Source organism: Lissotriton helveticus, chromosome 2_1, assembly GCF_964261635.1.
Source record: "Lissotriton helveticus chromosome 2_1, aLisHel1.1, whole genome shotgun sequence".
Lineage (NCBI taxonomy): Eukaryota > Metazoa > Chordata > Amphibia > Caudata > Salamandridae > Lissotriton > Lissotriton helveticus.
The window spans coordinates 1,836,732,706-1,836,753,936 of NC_136059.1; positions in this window are offsets into that span (position 1 = coordinate 1,836,732,706).

Here is a 21,231-nt window from a genome sequence, read left to right on the forward strand (position 1 = left end):
TTCGCCTGCTTTATTGACTACTCGGCGGCATTTTAATGTGGTCGACCGCGCAATCCTGTGGCATAAGCTGGTCCAATGGAACATCAATCCGGGGCTGCTAAGAGCGATACAGTCCCTGTATCAAAAAACTTGGGTGCGTATCAAACTCTCAAGGGACCATGCTTCTGCTAAGATCTACACAGACAGAGGCCTAAAGCAAGTGTGCGTGCTAGCCCCATTACTATTCAACTTATACATGGCGGACATGGAGAGGACCTTGACTGGCGCAGCCCTGGCCACTCCAAAGATCAGCGGACACAAAATATACTATATGCAATATGCTGATGACCTGGTCCTTTTGGATCATACGAGAATGGGGCTGCAAAAGGCGTTGACGGCACTTGCCGCATACAACGACAAAAATAGGCTTGTAGCTAATCGATCTAAATCAAAGGTAATTCTATTCGGGCATCATCCAAGGAAAAAATCTTTGAAATGGAGGCTAGGCAATCTTTTGCTGAAAAGCACACAGCGCTACATTTACCTGGGCATTTACTTTCAGGAGTCGGGGCTCCCAAGTGCCCATCTTAAGTCTATCAAGACCAAAGGTAAATCTATCACCTATGCCATCTGTAAGCTGCAAGCCTCCCTACACAGCCCGTCTACTACGGCCATTAACAGAGTGCTTAAAGCCAAGCTCATGCCGGCACTCAACTACGCCCTTCAGGCATTCCCGGGTAAGCTGAGACATGAACTGGAAAAAATTCATTGCAGGGCATACAAGACACTTTTCCACCTCCCAAGCTGCACCAGAAACACCCTCGTTCACTTGGAGTTCTCACTCAACCAGCAAAACCTGGAAGAGTTGGCCGCCTTAAGCAAATACTATTTTTTAACGACGGCGGCACAAGAGAACACTCTGAAGGCAGTCCTGAAATGTATTTTCAGAGAGCCAGGGAATCCTTGGTCGGCTTCCCTTGAAGTGGCTAAGGCCCATCTTAACCTTGCCATGGACTCCTGGAATCCTGAATATGTTACATACCCCACAATCAAAAACGCGATTAAAAAACAAGTGCGCGCGCGGTCACGGGAACTGGATCTGGAGTCCCTGTGGCGAAGAAAAGACCTGCATGAGACCCTGTGTTTCCCGCACATCCTGAACTCCCACCAAGAGCATCTCATGCAGGCAGTGGAAAGTGCAGCCCTTCACAAGATCCTGGCCTACAGACTACACCCATTGCCCCTTAAAGAACTTTACCCATGTGGCAAGGCGAGCCCAGGTGCACAGGTATGCAGGCTCTGCAGCTATAAACGGGAGTCATTGGCACATCTTCTTTTCTGTTGCCCTGCTTTGCGGGTGCCCCACAGTCTTTATCTTAGGCCATTACTTAGACATTCTGGGTCAAACTTGGCTAAGGATGGGATTTTTCACCTCTACACCCTGTCCAGAGTTATGCATATGGCTGCCTTTGGGAAGTTTATCTTTAAAGCTCGGGCAATGCTGATGACTGCTACTGGCCAGATCACAGAGCCTTCAGCCGGCCCATGAACCTTTTTCCGGCTTCTTTGCATTTTTGGATTAACTATATAACTTGACTTTTGAAATGTCCTTGATTTTAATTTTTGTAACGTGATAACTTTTGTATTACTGGTTTTATGGTATGGTTTTCAGTAACCAACAATAAATATTCATTCATTCAGCAGAACGCAGTGGAAATAAGGGTCTGAAAAGGCACAGCAATGACTGCTGGAGTGCAGTTGAGACTATAAGAGCACAACAGATACTGTCCATGAACATCACAGGAACCCTTCAGTGCCAGTAGGGCACAGGATAGCCTGTAGGAAAACAGTTGAACAGCAGATTCCACAGAGCACAGCACAGATGGTAGGACCACAGGTCGGAGGAGCACATTACAGGCGCTAGGAACACAGCATTGAAAGAAGTGTCTGGAGAACACAGCCCAGGATTTGTGAGCAGCACACAGATAGCAGGAAACTAGCCGGCATATTTTCTTTTTTGCCATCATCTACTCCTTTGCCCAGTGTTTATATCCTCCTTAGTCCTTTGTTAGGAATGGCAAGAGAGAGCGTTTTGCCAATACGTCCACCCACCTAGACACTCATCCGTCTTCCCACGCACACTACACTTTCCCATGCATTGTCACTCACCCCAGCACTCATGCATTCAATAATAAATCCATTCATTTATTCCTCGAACCAGCCATTCTCCCATCGACAATATCGCAAAGTCATCAAGGAAGAGACAATTTCAATAGTACACCAGTCCCACTAGCTTGGCCGATGCTGGTTTTACACAGACAGACAAAGTTTGTTTCAATAACAGTAACACAATCCTAGGTCTCTCATAATGCACCCAGCAAACCGGAATGGATATGAACAGCTGACCAGCCAAGTCTGTAAGGAGATCTGGGTTTAATTTAGGTCGTTGACCTATATTCAAGCCACTCAGTCTGCCTTTTCTGAAGCGGGCAATTTAATTATCATTAAAGCAACAAAGTGCATCGAGTTACAGTCCATCTAAAACACCCTTCCTATGCGTATGCAAAATATAGTATTTAAGTTCTAAATATATCTTATTTGTTTATGTGAGGATTACTACTAAACCGTATCAATTATGCATGCATGTCAGCGAGCATTACGTCTCAGTGTCCTGTTTCATCTGAGACAGCAGGGTTTACTGGAAGACATATGAATTGTTGTTGAAGCAGTTGATCTAGATGTATCTGACTTGTATTAATGTTTGACACGTAGGTCGTGATTTTAAGAGGTGAAGTTCACTCACAGTAAAGTAAATGAATACAGTAATCAAAACGCGTGAAATCAATAGATGTCGCCATGTATCCAGAGGTAAGCAGCATGCGTTGCCTTTTGAAAACACTATTAAAGATTTGATTGCATGCAGAGTTGAGGGAAACCAAGTACACAACAGATACTGGTTCCCACACTAATGTTGGGAGCCAACATGTACAAAGCACATTTGCACAAAGGTGGCAATTGCCCGCATCCACTCGATTTGCAATATACATCATTAGCTGCATTATTTTAGAATGAACATAGTATTCATGTAACTTTATTCTCAAATTGTGAAAAAAAACATAAAAAACAACAGTTTTCTACGTAATGAGTACGAAGCATTCAGTATTATTAACGATTTTCGAGGGCTACATATTTTCTAAATGTAATAGTTCATAGATGACTAAACAATATTATTCGTTTTAAATATTTAAATATGGTATGTTTTACTGATTCAAACATTAAGCTTTTTAAAGCGTCTTGTGTGAAGACCTAATTCAATTTAGTTTGCATACTAATAATTTTAATTAATAATAAAAATCGTTTATTCAAAGTAGAGATGGTCAGAGGAAAGGAGCGAGCATTACAAACAAAAAAGACGTGAGTTCTTGACCAAAAGATGAACAAAATAGATAGCTTATGTACTTAACATAAAACAACAACAACTATAAATGCCCTCCTGAAAGCTACCTACTATCAAATACCCGCTATAAACAGTGAAGCACCTTTTTGTGGATCACCGGTATATAGGTTCAGCCAGTCATTTACACATGGTGATGTAAAATGCTGTACCAAAAATTCGCAAGAAATATGGTATTTGCAGATTGTTGCTTTTTGGGCCATGTATACATTTTTGTACGAATCACATAATATTTCTAATGATGCTCTGTTTTGCCTTTAGGTAAGACCTGGCTTTGAGAACACTGCACTCAGGTTGTACATGTCCCTTTACACTAATTATCAATCATTGCAAAGTTGTTAAGAGACAAATGGTGCAAAAAGCACACCGGAGACCACAATCCTGATTGTATAAAATATGTAGGGCCACTATATTTGCCAAAATATGATATACACTAATAATTAGACCTCAACATTGAAAACAATTTTAATCCTGGATTGGAAGTTTTTTTTTCCTAATTAAAACCCCAAACCACAATTGTAAAAAACGGTATTCGTTTCTTAATCAACACAATTAAGGTATACCCCATTCCCTGGAAAGGTGACACCAAGGGAAGAACTCACCCTTTTTTTCGAATTCTTCAGAAGAAACATTACTAAAACTATTGTTAATTTCCCTTGATATAATTGATTGCATTTATTTTCTTTGGGCAGCCGTTTTCTCCTGTGTTCTTTGGAGCTTGTCTTGACAATACTTTTGTTCTTCAATGAGAGAATTCAAGGAAAACCAGGAGTACTGTATTTCAAAAAAGGCTTGCCATCGTGGCAAATGATGCAATCATGTACTACAAAAGGCAACCTAGTTGTAGGAGGCCATTTTAATAATTAATTACTTTAACCTTGCAGTCAATAACAAATATCCTGTGTCATTTAACGGGGCAACTGGCTTACAAGTGTTCAAGCTGCTCTACTAATCTGAAATTCTTTAAGACATAGCTAACTATGATTTTGTGTCTGGCTGTGTCATTTTTGTGCACCCCCTCCTCCCCGTTGCAAAATCAATTTTGGTATTTACTAAGCCATGCAAAGCCACTTTGAAGAAGTGAATGGAAGCTACTGAGCCACCCCGAGGCGCACCCACGGACCTTTCTGCTGCCACTCCTGCAAGTTCACCTGCATCCGGACCTGCACTACACCAGCACCGACCAAGACGAGCACCAGCAGCAGCCACCTGAAGTGCATCCTGCTCAACACCCGCTCCGTCCACAGACACGCCGTCGAACTCTGGAACCTGCTCGACACCTCAGCCCCTGACGTCGCCTTCCTCACGGAAACCTGGATGAACGCCTCCTCAGCGCCCGACATCGCCATCGCCATCCCGGACGGCTACAAGATCATCCGGAGGGACCGCGTCAACCAGACAGGAGGAGGCATCGCCATCATCCACAGGAACACCATCCGCATCATGACCAACACCGACGACACCCTCGCACTCGCCGAACACCTGCACTTCCAGATCCACACCAACCCGAAGACCACCCTCAGAGGCACCCTCATCTACAGACCCCCGGGAACACGCACACAATTCAGCAAAGACATCGCCGACTTCATCAGCCCGCACGCCCTCCCCTCCGCTGACTACATCCTCCTCGGGGACCTCAACTTCCACCTGAAGAACAACAACAACCGCAACTCCACCACCCTGCTGGACAACCTCGCAAACCTCGGACTCAAGCAGGTGGTGACCACCCCCACCCACTATGCCGGACACACACTCGACCCCGTGTTCTCATCCAGCAAGGACATCACCTTCAGCCACGCCACCGGACTCCACTGGACGGACCACAGCTGCGTCCACTTCAGCTTCAGAAGGACCACGATCCACCACCACCAGCAACAGGTTGCACGCAGAAGCTGGAACACGATCACAGCCGCCCAGCTTGCCACTTCCCTGGGCAAGAACCCTCCTGCCGGCGCAACGAACCCAAGGCAGGCGGCCACCAACCTCACAAAGTGGATCAGCAACTGCGCAGACGACCTCGCCCCTCTGAGGACCCCGCCTAGCAGACCCGGCAGCAAGAAAGCCCCATGAATCACCGACGAACTCAAGAGCTCCAAGAGGAACTGCCGAGCCCTCGAGAAAGCCTGGCGCAGAGACCCAACACCGAACAACATGACTGCCCTCAAGCTCGCCACCCGAAAATACCACCAACTGATTCACACCACCAAGAAAACTGCATTCAAGGAACGACTGGACAACAACGCACACAACAGCAAGGAACTCTTCAACATCGTCAAAGAGCTCTCCAACCCCAACGCCGGAAACAACAACATCACCCCTTCACAAGACCTCTGCAACTCCCTCGCCTCCTACTTCTATAACAAGATCGCGTACATACACAACAGCTTCAGCACTCAACTGACGCACGCCACGACCGAACCACCACCCCCCACCACCGCCCTCCGCGCCGGGACCCCGATCAGCACCGAAGACACCGTCCGCACGATGAACTCCATCCCTCCGGATCTCCGACCGACCCCTGCCCTCACAACGTCTTCAACAAGGCCGACGCTGTCATCGCACCCCACCTGCGGGACATCATCAACACCTCCTTCGACACCGCTACCTTCCCGGAGAGCTGGAAGCACGCCAAACTCAGCGCTCTACTTAAGAAGCCATCAGCCGACCCCACCGACCTCAAGAACTACCGCCCCATCTCGCTGCTCCCGTTTCCTGCAAAAGTTATCGAGAAGACCGTCAACAAGCAGCTGGCCGCCTTCCTCGAGACGAACGGATCCCTCGACCTCTCGCAGTCTGGATTCCGGGCCAACCACAGCACCGAGACTGCCCTGATTGCAGCCACCGATGACATCCGAGCCCTGCTCGACAACTGAGAAACAGCGGCCCTCATCCTCCTAGACCTCTCCGTGGCTTTCGACACTGTCTGCCACCGCACCCTAGTGCAGCGCCTCAACAACGTCGGAATCCAGAAGAAGGCACTGGAGTGGATCATCTCCTTCCTCGCCGGAAGGACACAGAGAGTCCGCCTCCCCGCTTTCAGGTCAGAAGCCACTGAAGTCATCTGCGGCGTCCCTCAAGGCTCTTTGCTCAGCCCAACCCTCTTCAACGTCTACATGAGCCCCCTCGCAGCCATCGCACGCCAACACAACCTCAACATCATCTCCTACGCCGACGACACCCAGCTGATCCTCTCCCTCACCAACGACCCCGCCGCCGCCAGAGCCAACCTACACGAAGGGATGACAGACGTAGCCAAGTGGATGATGAACAGCCGCCTGAAACTGAACTCGGACAAGACGGAAGTCCTCATCCTGGGATCCTCACCCTCCGCCTGGGACGACTCCTGGTGGCCCCCCGCCCTGGGCAGCGCTCCCAAACCAACAGACCACGCACGCAACCTGGGCTTCATCCTGGACTCCTCCCTCTCCATGACCAGACAAATCAACGCCGTCTCCTCGTCATGCTTCAACATCCTGCGCATGCTACGTAAGATCTTCCGGTGGATCCCCACCGAGACCAGGAAGACTGTCACCCAGGCCCTTGTCACCAGCCATCTGGACTACGGCAACTCCCTCTACGCCGGTACCACCGCCAAACTCCAGAAGAGACTCCAGCGGATCCAGAACGCCTCAGCACGACTCATCCTGGACATCCCCCGTCGCAGCCACATCTCCGGACACCTGAGAGACCTGCACTGGCTCCCGGTCAACAAGAGAATCACCTTCCGTCTCCTCACCCACGCACACAAAGCCCTACACAACCAAGGCCCAGGATACCTCAACAGCCGCCTCAACTTCTATGCTCCCACACGCCAGCTTCGATCGACCGGCCACGCCCTCGCCACCGTCCCCCGCTTCCGAAGAGCCACCAGAGGGGGAAGGTCCTTCTCCTACCTGGTCGCCAAGACCTGGAACTCCCTCCCGACCCACCTCCACCTGACCCAGGACCACCTCGCCTTCAGGAAGCAGCTCAAGACCTGGCTGTTCGAGCAGTAGCGGAACCCCCTCCCCTAGCGCCTTGAGACCCTCCGGGTGAGTAGTGCGCTATATAAATGCTTTGATTGATTGATTGATTGAAGCTAAATGGCAGTATAGAGTAACTGTATTTTGATCACAGGTAAAACATCTGGGCACTATGAAAACCTACCACACCAATATGTCCTTCCTAAGGGTTCTGTTTCTAGGTGGGCGACCTCTATAGCCCTGTTTGGCTTGCCAGAGAAATGTGGTAAACACAACCATTGTCAGATTTGTATACATTTTTCATCTAAACATGATAGTTCCCTTGAGTCATCCTCATTCACAAACATATCCCTACCAAGGCGTAACACATCTCCTGGGTCCTCTGAGTGTGAGGGGCATGCACTGGCGTGCAATGGCTTTGAAGACCATTTCCAAACGGATGAGATCGGGAAGATTTCCTTACCCAATCAGAATCAGGCCCATATTGTAATACCTAGAATTTCCAGCAAATTTTAATACATTGATTTTCTACATTTTCTGTGACGGAAAACTCCACAATTCCTGGAAACCGAAAAAAGTCCAATCACCAAATATTCCCACACTTCTCCTGTATTGTCTGCTTTGAAAAGCCCAAACCACACATGTGAGGTATCTTTGTCCTTGGTAGAACTATGGGGAAGCTATCTGGGAGGACATGTGCTGATATCCACATATTCCAACATTTTCTGTCACAGAAATGTTTTATAATTCTGTTTCTAAAGAAAAAACTTTTCATCTGCAGAGTATTCTTGTTAAGAAAAAGTGATGAAATCCACAGAAACCACACAACCTATCACTCTCCTGGATGTCTAGCTTTCAGAAATATCTCGAATGGTAGCTGTCACTATGTGGCAGCCAATTCTGAGCCGATATACATCTGCTACTTAAAATACCAAAAATCACCTATTTCAAGATTTTTCCTTTTACTTTTCACTGGTGCATACTTAGACCTCTTCTGTCTTAGGTACTAAGTCCACCTATACTTGTGGGGAGAAGGGAGTAATACTCAATCTTTGGATATTTGCTATTTTCCTTTGATTTTCTCTGTATTTTGATCTCCTATTGTAAGTCATTGTCCACAAAGAGTACTTTTTGAAGAGACATTCTCAAAATCACCTTGTGTTGTAATTAGTCCAGAATTCAGAGTGGTACGCATGGCCCCTATACAGGACAAAAAAATATGATTACATTAAAAAACAATTAGATTACACAGACGCCCAGTTTCAATTCATGAAAATAAAATTTTCATTATCAAGTGATACATGATAAAAATGCTGTGGAAAATCATTGTAAATTATGACTTGCTTACTGGCATTGAGGGTCATATGATTTCTGATCAATCAACATACACTATGAATGCCTGCAAAAGGAATCCATGGCTTTCTGGGCTGTCCCTTGTTTTTTATACCTGTCCCCATCCACCAGCAACCCGCATCTCGAAATGCAAGAAGAAAGCAAAAAGGCATGCAGCATAAACATGTGAAATATCTGTTTTCCTAGGATTTGAACAACATTCGGCAGCATCTGGCTCTTTGCTGCAGCACAGGCACATGGCTTCTTCCATTTCTTTCCTTTTCCTTCCCTTCCATTCCCTACCATTCCCTTTCCCTCCCCTTCCCCCTTTCCATCTCCTCCCCTCTCCTCTTCTTTAATCAATTTGGATTTTTTTGGCTGTTTGTTGGTGCCTCAGAAAGGAGCCACAATCAGTTTGGAGTTTGCCTTTGGCTAAGAGAAAAATCGAAGAACATCTTGTTGGATGCTGTGGCCCAGACACACATCTCCATCAGTCATAGTACTCCTTGTGGAACCAGAACCATTATGAAAGGAATTGATTGTGTGTCTGTGCCCCAGAAAGAAGTCAGAAGCAGTTTTGATTTTGTCTTAGCATAAGGACAATCCGAACAACACATGCTCCTTGCAGGGGCACAAGTTCACAAGCACCAGCTCTGTCACCGCACAAGTTTCTAATGTTGAAAGAAGCACAAAGAGAGAAAGAGAGTGTGAATCTGTTCCCTGTCAATGAGCCAGACCTGGTCTGCATTTTTCTGACTATGCACATGCTGCGGACCAGCAATGCCTGATCAGTCACTAAAGAGTCCACTTACTGCTTTGTCTGTTTTTTTCTGAGTTATGTGAAGTTGGTTCAGCCTTGTAGGAAATGACAATATTTTACTTAGTGTGTGCCCAGATTTTTGCCCTGTCTGTTTTGATGGCTTTAGAACTCTGAGCACTTTAACCCTCAAACTAGTAGTAAAGTGCCTGTGCTACCGCTTTTAAACATCGTTGAATTGGTATAACCCTAATTGGCAAATTTAACTTACCTATATATCTGTAGTATATATAATGAACCCAGGTCCTGTAAGTAAATTGTCACTAGTTGTAAAGTACCATAAAAATAACATAATTAGCTATACCTACCAATAGCCCCAATCCCATTACTAAAAAATCAGTCAGTTGGCAGTGAAGAAAGTTCAATCATTTATTAAGCAAAAATACTCTATAGAGGAGTCTATCCAACCCTCACCCATCAGGTGCGCGGAGAAGACTGTTGGCTCGTATTCAAATATGAGGTTATATACTTTTCAGTTCAACACATATAATCACTGTAAAAGGAAAAACACCAGTTGGCCCTCGAGTTCCAGGGAAGGACCATATATGGCACACATGATTAGTTCAAAGCTTAACTATTTATTACTGGGAAGGTCAGGAGGGGTGACTCCCTTTCGTCTTGGTGCCCGGGAGTGTAGGCACAGCGCCTCCAGGAATGCGCTTATCGCACCCAAAGCCAGATGCAACCTTGAGTCTCAGGACAGTCGAGTAAACAGCCTACGTTCAGCTGCTCCCAGTAATTCAGACGAACTGGGGCTTGACAACTTCCGGAGACTAATACGTGATCACAGCCCGTGTTCGAGCATAGGTTCGGAAAATGGTGCCTGTATTTTAGCAGTGTTAACACAAGGAGTGAATAAATGCTGTCCTCCCTGCAAAAGCAATATATATATATATATATATATATATATATATATATATCAAGCAAAGTGGGTGCATCATGCTAACATAATATGTTCCGATACTCCTTATGTATGGGAAATCTAATTTTTTATCCCTCAGAACGGACCTTTTAGCATGCTGTAGCTAACTAAAAACAGCACAATCTTCAAATATTCCTTCATCAATCTGTATTAAATCGTTGAGCTCCTGCTGAACTAACTGAGCCTTTACTGCTTCTATGGATGGACCGGCCAAGGAGGAGGTGAGTTTAGTTGCGCAATAAGAGCAACATGCAGGTCCACATTGTACACAAAGGCAACACTTGAATATGATACCGGCTATACCTGCCAGAACTATCAAAATGTTCCATCCCCAAGTAGACAACAGACCCCAGAACCAACCAGAGAGGGACGACGCACCAGTCTCTTCATGTATTTCGGAAGCCAAATGATGTAGCTTCTGGATGGCCAAATGAATGGAGGGGGCTGAGTCAGGGATATAAACACAGCAAGAACTGCCGATCACACGGCATGCTCCTCCTAGATCTGCCAAGATAACGTCTAAACCATATGATTTTGAAGCGAAACGAGTCTGGTCGCTTGTAGCTCTACGGTCAGATTAGTCAATATTCCTGCAGTGGTGTTAATTACCCCTTCAACTACTCTGGACAAACGGCGTACTTCTTTGCTGGTGATTATAGGCCCCGCAGATGGGAAACACTCCTTTTACAATGTCAGTAAAATGCTGTTCAGGAGTATCTGTCTGATCTATATCGGTAGTATCTATCATTCTTTTATTTCTCTTAACAGGCATACTTCGTTTATCTAAGCGGTGATCCTTGTGATAATTAGAAGGGGCAATATAGACTGGTGGGTACAGGAAGGACAGGTAGCAACGTCCAGCACAACCTCGTGGAAGCCAAGTATAGGCATTTTATCCACAAACAAAATGTACAATAGGGGGGATTAACAATGGGGGGCTGCTAAAGGTACGCAACTGATAAGTATAATTACATCGGCTTTCTCCTACTGATATGTACCCTACTCTCTGAACACAGAACGCAGAGGTACTATTTAGTATAGGCACTGGAATAGCTCTATCTTCAGTAACAGTACGGTCTTGAAAATGTCGAAAATACTGAGTGAAATTAAACTCAACAAAATCCAAAATCTCAGTTTTTAACCAAGTGGTATTTTCATGCGTTGTATACATATTCATTCATGCATTTGGATCTAAGGTTCCCTCTCCATTATTCCCCTCGGGGTCGAATCCTTGATGAACCTCAATATAGGCTAAAATCATTTCATAATCCTTTTCCGAAAACCTTTGAGTGTCCACAGTATAATGCATATGCATCATTGAAAGTAATTTAAACCAAGCCTCACAACTTCCCAGATGAGACAAGGGTGGGGATATGAATAAGTCGTGCTTATGCATAACAGATGGTAAAAGACCACAAACCCAATAATTTTTAGCATTGGTGACACTGTGTGTTTGATGAAGCATTTCAACAAATACATTTTTCACATAAGTCTGACGTTGCCTTTACTTATGTGGGGCAAAAGTATGAAACACATGTTCCGGAGGTGGGGCAGTTGTTCCTAAAATAGTATGCACAGGGTGACGAAATTCTAAATAGATAAAAACTCCCATTAATGTGATTAGCAATATCAGTATAATGACTATAAATACAATTTTAACATATTGAGTCCAACTAGAAAAGAAAGGCATATATGCAGGGAAATAAAGCGGTACCAAAGCATGTTCTTCTACAGGAACGAAACGAGCAAAGGGATACATACTAACTAAAAGTCCAAAAATAAACTCGGGCGATGCAGTCCAACCTGCCAGAGGGTGCTTCTTTCCTGTGTCAGTTTAGAGCCTCACAGGCAGGCTCCTATCGTTCATCACAAATAATACCAAAGCAAACTTCTCACGTTGGAGTTATGTTCTCACACAACCCTTGAAGAAGAAAAAACAACCTGGGCCTCTTTGAACAAGAAATTCAGTCTTTCTTTCTGAACAGAGCAAGCAAATGTTCAAGCCTCTCAGCGCGTTCAGTCCAGTGTCTCGCTCAATACCCCAGGAGTGCATTTAACAGACATTCGTCGAACAAGTCTGTACCCTATCACTCAAGTCTCTTCCTACCTCCTACCATATTCACTTGGGGTACCACGTTATCTTCTGGGCCGCAGGTTGTATTGAGCATGGCCAGGCACTTCCTGATCAGAGAACAAAACAGAGGATGATGAATCCAGTGCAGCAGGGGTATTGCGAGCCTCTTGTTCGACTGTAGGGGCAACAGAATCTGGGGCAATCACTTGTGCTGATGACAGAGCCCCTTCTGAGCCCGATAAACCTTCTCCTTGCTCTTCTCCAATTACCTGGGAAGGACAGAAAAAGGGACAAACGAGGAACTTGCTCACTTTCCTGGGTCATAACCCCTTCCTGGATTCGCTGATCATATGGAAGCGGGAGGGGTAGTTTTGTCAAATGTGACTCGTGGATCCAGTGTCGCTTGCCGTTCACCTTTACCGCCGTCTGCGTGGCCAACAAGATTTGTAACGGTTCAGACCAACGGGGATCCAAGCTGGATTTTTGCTGGTAATTACGGACTAGAACCCACTGTCCTGGCTCCAAGCGATGTCTGGAACCCACCAGCAGGGGCTGCAAAACTGCTGAGACCTGTTGATGAATAGAACGGAGATCTTTAGTCAAAGCATACAGATAGTCTGTCAACATAGGATACTCTATGTCACAAAACGTTCTGGGTCTCGTGACACCCCAAACATTAGCAGGGCACCCAAAAATGACCTCATACAGAGATAAGCCAGAACGAGAATGTGTGGTAACCCATATTGACATTAATGCCAGTGGCAGAGCATCTGGCCACTTCAATCCGGTACTTTCTTGAATTTCTGCTAATTTGAGCTTCAGTATTCCATTATACTTCTCAACCAACCCAGCGGACTGGGGGTGTCGAGCCGCATGGAATTTCTGTTTAATCTGTAGTCCATTACAAATGTGATGGATGAATTCTGCATTAAAGTGTCCCCCGTTATCACTCCAGATCACCCGAGGCAATCCATAGCGTGGGATGTATTCTTTTACCAATGCCTTTGCCGTTGCAAAGCAGTATTTTCCTTGGTCGAGTAGGCTTCTACCCATTTACTGAAAGCGCACACCACGACCAGGACATACTTCAAATTATTTACACGCTCCAGCTGGATATAAACCATTTGGAGCACCTCAAAATGCAAAGATGGTGGTCCAAAGTTTCCACTCAGAACAGGCTCCCTGCCCCCAGGATTATGTCGTAAGCAAACCAGGCAATATTGCACCAAATGAGCAGCGGTTTTTGGAATATTGGGATTGTACCATACAGGATCTAATAATGCACAAATACCTTTTGCCCCAATATGAGCTAAACCATGTGCCATTGTTACCACCGCATTCACTAATGCATTGGGCAACATCCACCGTTGTTTTTCTGTCAAATCAATCCAACAATCATCTGCATATAATTTCCCCACTTTCTCTTTCCAGTGAGCAAGCTCAATTGGGGTAGCTTCTTTCTGTATTTCTCGAACACTCTCCATGGTGTTATTAAGCATCTCTGTTTCAGCCACCCACCTAGCAGAGCTAGTCACAAACATTGAGGTCATTTTGGATTTTGCAGTTTCCTCAGCTACTTGATCAGCAAAGGCATTACCTTCACCCACTGCATCAATCACTGCCTTGTGTGCACTGCACTTAACTACAGCCACTATCTCTGGTAACGTCAATGCTGTCAGCAATCACAAAATCAAGAGGCCATGCTGTATTCGCTGACCATGGGAAGTAAGAAAAACTCTTTCAGCCCAAAGTGACCAAAACTATGAGCCACACCAAAGGCGTACTGGCTATCGGTGTAAATATTTACTCTCAATCCTTCACGTAGCTCACAGGTCCGAAGCAATACCAGTAACTCAGCTGCCTGAGCTGATTGATAGTGTACTCGAGAAGCCTCAACTAGAGTGTGAAGAGTAGTTATCGCATATGCAGCAGTTGTCGTGCCAGCTGGTAATTTGAAACAAGAGCCATCGATGTACAACTCCCCTTGAGGGTCAGATAGATGATTGTCTGTCAGGTCTACCCGTCCCTTCGTCTCTTCCTCCGTCTGAAATATACAATCATGAACATCATTTTTCTTTTCGTACGAAGGGAGGGGTAGTAACGTAGCAGGGTTCAATGTGGCACATCGTTTAATAGTAATGTGGGGAGCAAACAAAGTCAATTCGTAACCTGTAAGACGTGCACTCGTAAGGTGCTGGGACTTCGTTTTGTTCAATAATGTATCCACAGCGTGCGGTACCATCACTGTGAGATCAGTGTTCAGAACGAGCCCTTCCGACTGTCAAATAGCCACTGCGACTGCAGCAGTAGCCCTTAAACAGCTAGGGAGTGCTCTGGTGACGTTATCCAACACCGCCGAGAAATAAGCACATGGTCTCTGCTTACCACCAAATCCTTGTGTTAACACAGAAAGCGAGCAACCGTCCACCCCATGTACATAAAGCACAAAAGGTTTTTGGTAGTCAGGGGTACCAAGAACGGGTGCAGAGCAAAGCGCAGATTTCAAAGAGTCAAAAGCATTTTGACAATCATCAGTCCAGGGTAAATGTTCATGCACATCTTTAGTGGTTAAATACAGGAGAGGTTTAGTGAGAAGGGAAAAATTTGGGATCCATTGGCGACAGTAAGAAGTTATGCAGAGAAATGCACGAACATCACGCTGAGTACGAGGTACAGGCATATTAAAAATGGTAGTCACACGCTCAGGGGTAGGTCACCTCCTGTTGACAATATTGGACAATATTGGAATTTAGAAAGAGATACTTTATTGCCATTAGCCGCCAAATGAGACAATAATTGTACAGTGGCTTCCTTACAACCTTCCTCAGTAACAGAGGCCACTAACAGATCATCGACATATTGCAAAAGCACATTACCAGGGGGTAGGACCAAATCATCCAACAATGTCTTCAAAGCTTGACTATAAATACTAGGACTCTCCGTGTACCCCTGGGGATCGTGACAAAACCAGAAACTGCGACCAGATAATGAGAAGCCCAAAATATGACGGCTATCAGGATGTATCAGAATGCTAAAGAAAGCATTCTTAAATCGATCACAGAGAAATATTTTTCAGTGGGAGGAATCATAGTAAGAATAGTAGTGATGTCAGAAACCGCAGGGTATTGGGGCACTACTATTTTATTAATTTCATCCAAATCAGTCACAAAACGATAAGTATCAACATAGTCAGGATCACTTCCAACAGGGACCTTTTTTAAGAACGGTAAAATGGGGCTGTTGCATATATTAGCAGCTGTCTCCTCTACCACGACCCTTTTGATCAAATCTTGTATGATGGAGAGCAAAGCTTTCTCGCCCATCGGAGAAATTTTGTACTGCAGTATACGTGGAAGCCGAGCCTTTTGTTTTAGAGTCATAGAAACGGGTGGAATCCTTAATAATCCTACATCTGTGTCTCCAGTGGCCCACAGCGTCTCTGGGATAGCAGCAAACTCAGGAGGGAGGGGTTCATTATTGGTGAAACATTGCAAAGTATGCCTCACTAGTGGGGAGAGAGTTACCCACGAACTGGTTTTGGGGTGACTAACGAGGAGGGGTTGCTCATTTTCCTGGCTATGCCTCTAGAGTGGGCACACGTGCAAGGAGAAAATAGTCTCACCATCAGGACATGTTGCAAAAGTGGCCATGGTAACCTCTGAGAACTTTTTCCCGATTCCTTATGGAGGAGCCAGGCTGTCACCTTGGTGACAGGCATACATTAGGAAACCCTGATACCCACCTCAGATTACAACTGGACCCAAGCAAGATCAGAAGAGAGCTAAATCTGCTGTCTGAGAGCTAAGAGGAGCACTGAAGGACAGGTCCTGTTACCTCTTTTACTCAGGACAAGGACGTAGACTCCAAGGGTCATAAGGCTGACCTCCTGTTCAAGCTACATGGACATCAACTAGAGACACCGGAGCTGAACTATTTTGATAACTATAGGGGTGATCAACTATTGGAGTGCAGGTTTGGCTCCCATAGTGTCATTTTTTGTGTCAATAGAACTACATTATGGCAGTCCATGGAGGTAAGGGGGGTTAATGTGGGACTTGTAAACTTCCTGAGAGATCTGCACTTATCGACACGGGCTAATGTTAGGTACACTAAGGAGCTGGAGGTTACCCAGGGCTTCCCTATTAAGAAAGGGGTACGCCAGGGCTGTATAATGGCACTGTTTTTATTTAACTTTTATATTAATGATTTAGAAAGCACCCTGGTGGCAACCAAAGCAGATTTCCCCTACATTGAGAAGCAGGGTATACCAGTTCTGCTCTATGCAGTTGATGCTGTATTATTGGCACGGACAGAACTTGGTTTGTAAACTCTATTAAATGCTTTTAAGGATTTTATGCCAAAACTGGATTTAAATATAAATAGTACCAAATCATACACTATGAGAATTGGGAAACGCTCTAAAAGGGCATTTCAGTATAGATCTGGCGTAGACACAATTCCGAGTACAAAGGTTTTTTCATACCTCGGAGTCCTTTTTGATGACCAGCTAAAATGGGACCCCTTGATCCAAAAAAAAAAGGAGGATATGGCCCGGGCAAATGCGGCAATCTTTAATTTTGCTTCAAAGGTGGGGAAAAAACCTATAGGAGACATGCTACAGGTTTATAGAGCCAAATGTATAGCAATAGCAAGCTATGGTAGCGAGCTCTGGGGGCGAGGCCCTATCAAGCCATTACAGATTGAAGAAAATAAGTTCTTAAAGAGACTATTTAGTGTCCCTCAGGGCACTCCAAATTTAGTAGCCCATGAGGAATTGGGGGTCCCTTATCTGTGTGATCTTGTGACAACGCGCCCCCTCATCTTCTGGCTGCAATGGTGGCTCAATCGGGATATCCCTCTTACTCATGTAATACTTAAAGATTGCATGTCGCTCGACAATAAGGCCTGAATTCCCTGGTTCAGCTACTTAAAAAAGAGGTTTGATCAACTGGGTAGGGGTATTTTATTCACCAACCCAGAGTCCATTTTGAAGAAGGACATTGTATTAATCAAGACTGCTTTTCTGACTCAGAAAAGACTAGATAGGGAGGCTGCAGAGTCTATGAAACCATGTGTCCGGGCCTATCTCCCTCTTATCACGTCTCTTTCTGTAGAACCCTATCTCTTGGGGACATTCACCTCACATGAAATGTTCTTATTAACGAGGCTACGGATAAACACCTTCCATCTTTTGCTGACTAGACCAAAGGTGACTTCCAGAGGCCATGTGCTAACCCCTTGCAATTGTGATGGGAATTCCCCACAGGATCTGTCACATTTTATGTTTCTCTGCCCATTATATGCTGATCTTAGAAAACTCTTTTTGGTACCAATTTTAAAGAAAATGAACTTTAAACAAGTCAGACCTGCACTGATGTTTCTACAATTATTGCCCATTGATTGTATATATTTTATTGTTAGCTTTTTAAAGTCCACTGTGAAATCAAGATATTTTATGGATATTTAATGTATTTAATTGACTCGCTCTCCTTTTTTACTGTAATCATAACATTAATTAGATATACCTTCCCACTGTTGAATATTTGTTATATGTATGTGTGACTTTTATGGATTTATAACCTAAATCCGAATAAAGATATCTTGATGATGATGTGATACAGTTTGCTCTTTTTTTTTTATTCAGATTGGAATTTTTATTGTTTTTTTTTTACATTCTTACTGTTTTGGTAGTGTATACATGCTTTACACATTACCCCTAAGTTAAACCTGATTTCCCTTCCCTCTAACTAGGGGGATGAGCTCTGGTTAATGTAGTTAGTGGCTTTAGCGGTTTACCTTCACAAGAATGGTGTTCATTGTTTAAGGTGGTTGATCCCTTACCTAAACGAATAAACACATTTCCTAAAATCCTCTATTCTAGAACCATTTCTATGCTATTACTACGGATGTATGACGTTACAACGCATACTTTTACCACGCCTACCATTACCACGCAATTTTTACAACGCAGAATCCATTACAACGAAGTACCATTACCACGCATGTATTTACAACGCATATACCTTTACAACGCATACAATTACAACGTAAGTATTGGTAAGTATATAATATTTTTTTTAATTTAATTTAATTAAAATTAATATAATGTAATTTAATTTAATTTAATGTAATGTAATTTAATTTAATTAATTTAATTTAATTTAATCAATTTAATTTAATGTAATTTAAATTTAATTATATTTAATTTTTACCCTGTACCCTTTTACCCAAAAACCCAAAACTGACCCTGAACCCTAAAAATACCCCTTTACCCAAAAACCCAAAACTGACCATGAACCCTAAAAATACCCCTTTACCCAAAAACCCAAAACTGACCCTGAACCCTAAAAATACCTCTTTACCCAAAAACCCAAAACTGACCCTGAACCCTAAAAATACCCCTTTACCCAAAAACCCAAAACTGACCCTGAACCCTAAAAATACCCCTTTACCCAAAAACCCAAAACTGACCCTGAACCCTAAAAATACCCCTTTACCCAAAAACTGAAAACTGACCCTGAACCCTAAAAATACCCCTTTACCCAAAAAACTGAAAACTGACCCTGAACCCTAAAAATACCCTTTTACCCAAAAACTGAAAACTGACCCTAAACCCTAAAAAATAACCTTTACCCAAAAACTGAAAACTGACCCTGAACCCTAAAAATACCCCTTTACCCAAAAACTGAAAACTGACCCTAAACCCTAAAAATACCCCTTTACCCAAAAACTGAAAACTGACCCTGAACCCTAAAAATACCCCTTTACCCAAAAACTGAAAACTGACCCTGAACCCTAAAAATACCCCTTTACCCAAAAACTGAAAACTGACCCTGAACCCTAAAAATACCCCTTTACCCAAAAACTGAAAACTGACCCTGAACCCTAAAAATACCCCTTTACCAAAAAAACCAAATAATATTTTTAATAAAATAATATACTTACCAATACTTACGTTGTAATGGTATGCGTTGTAAAAGTACCTGCGTTGTAAATACATGCGTGGTAATGGTATGCGTTGTAATGGATCCTGCATTGTAAAAATGCGTGGTAATGGTAGGTCATGGTAAAAGTTGCGTTGTAAAGGTTGTATACCATTACTACTGCTGTGTGGGGCCTGAGAATGCAACATATCTGTAACCGGTTTGATCTTTGAATCTGTATGCTCTCTGAAATAGAACTGTAACTTTGCTGTATGAGCCTATAGAATTGTTTTAGTGCATGTGTTTGTGAGATTCATTTAAACATTGGCCATCACTGCTTGAAGGAGGCTCGGCAGCTGGCATTGAGGAAATCTGGGTATTACTTACAGGGCAGGCACCAGTGTTGAAAGTGGTGGCCCCAGCAGTGGCAGTAGTCAACACTTCTTTAAGAATGTTCTTTGGCCATGACACCTATGTTTTTATTTGCAATGATAACATTTATGAGGGCTTGGGAATATGCTGCATGTCTGCTTGTTCATGCAAAAATCTGCAGGGCAATGCAAAGGCAATTGTTTTGTTTTTTCTCCAGGTGGAAAATGTGTTTTCACATGGAAAATCATCTACCTCTACATGCCCACCATCTTAAGAGTTGTGCTAAGCCATGTTGCACACTGAAAAGTGAATGAAAACGACACCTTTCAGGACTACATTTTTGACATTTTTTAAAGTGGAAATGGGTCACAGAAGAGTTTATAATTACCCAGAAATGGGTAGGTTTTTGGGTGTGCACAAATTTACAGGGTATTCTAATCCTTGTTCCCCACTCCACACTCTGTGAGCACATTTACTCTTGCAAAAATATCTATTTTTTAAAAGCAAACACATTTAAAGGGACAGCAACCACTTTTGAGAATTTCAAATGTGGTTTTGTACCCATGAAAATAGCTGTTTACATTCTAAACCAATACACATGTGGAAATCACGTTTTTTTATTGGGACGTGTGTCCGAGGGCCAACTTTCTTTTTTGTAATGGAACGTGTATCCAAGGTAAAGGTAGGACAGTGCGTGATTTATTAAGTGTACACTTTTAGACCTGGCACCCTTAGGGTGGACTTCCCCCAATATTTTTGCCTTTTAGCTCCTGTGTTTGCTGATTCTTTTTGTTGGCCTTAGGACTCAAGCTCTTTACCACTGCTAACCATCGCTAAAGTGCTTGTGCTTCTCACCTAAACATAATGACATCGGTGTATACCTAATTGGCATATTTATTTTACCGGTAAGCCCCGTGTAAAGTGGTATACTGTAGTAATAAAGACAGCCAGCAAGACAGGTAGGTGTGAGTCTTTTTTTACAGGCTACATGGAAGACAAGCATCTCCTCAGCTAACGTCCAGCCGTTGTCTGAGGTCTGTTTCACATTTCAAAGTCAACATTCCACAGCTTGACATCACACCTAGTAACATTAGAAGAGAATGGTGTCAGGAAATGTTCCTGACAACACTCTACTTCCATTACTACATATACTTCCTCCTTCTCAAACAAAAACAACAACAACAAAAAACTAAGACCAATGCAAATGCAGAGTAAATACAAAAGTGGTTAAAGACTATTCACAAAATCTTCTAGGAGTAACTCTGATTCTCAATCTCCTCCTGGGAAAATTTCCATTGGATGCAATGCCATTTTCAACATTAACATATTAACTAGGTACTGAATCACTCTTGACACAATCCTTTATCCACATTCCCTTCTCCTTCACTTTGACAAT